Source organism: Alligator sinensis, unplaced genomic scaffold (assembly GCF_000455745.1).
Source record: "Alligator sinensis unplaced genomic scaffold, ASM45574v1 scaffold673_1, whole genome shotgun sequence".
Lineage (NCBI taxonomy): Eukaryota > Metazoa > Chordata > Crocodylia > Alligatoridae > Alligator > Alligator sinensis.
The window spans coordinates 163,767-164,225 of record NW_005842829.1 but is presented as its reverse complement, the minus strand read 5'-3'; the positions used below and the strand labels follow the sequence as shown (position 1 = coordinate 164,225).

The following is a 459-nucleotide window of genomic DNA, read 5'->3' as shown; positions in this document are numbered from 1 at the left end:
TCCCAACCCGACCACCCACAACCCAGGATCCCCAAATCCCTCCAGCCCCCACAGTGCTGAGCCCCCAGCCCCGCAGCCTTACCACAGGTAGGTGATGACCCCGACGGGCCTGCGGAGAGAAGGACGGGGCTGGTCAGGCTGGAGACAGACGTCGCCTCGGTGCCGCCTTGGAAAGGTTCGTGGTGGCACGGAGCCAAGGCGGGGAGACGCCCGCGGGGCCGGCCCACGCCAAGGCCACGGGGAACCCAGCACGGGGCAGCGAGGGACAGGGGGACCCCTGGTCAAACGGGACCCATTGCCCGCGAGGGGCGAGGGCGGCCGGGGTTTCTCCCAGGAAAGCAGAGCAGTGGTGGCAGGACGTGTCCTAGGGTCCCGGAGCCGCGGGGGCGCATCCAGTCCAGCCTTGCCCGAGGCCGGATCCGCCCCGTCCCCGGAGGGGCGCGGCTGCCCCCCACCGCA

At 72.1% G+C, this 459-nt stretch overlaps 1 protein-coding gene across 1 annotated transcript in view; it reads right to left on the bottom strand.

Moving 5' to 3' along the window:
* Positions 1-459, bottom strand: part of LOC102371770 (striated muscle-specific serine/threonine-protein kinase) — a 21,450-nt gene that overhangs the window by 12,567 nt on the left and 8,424 nt on the right.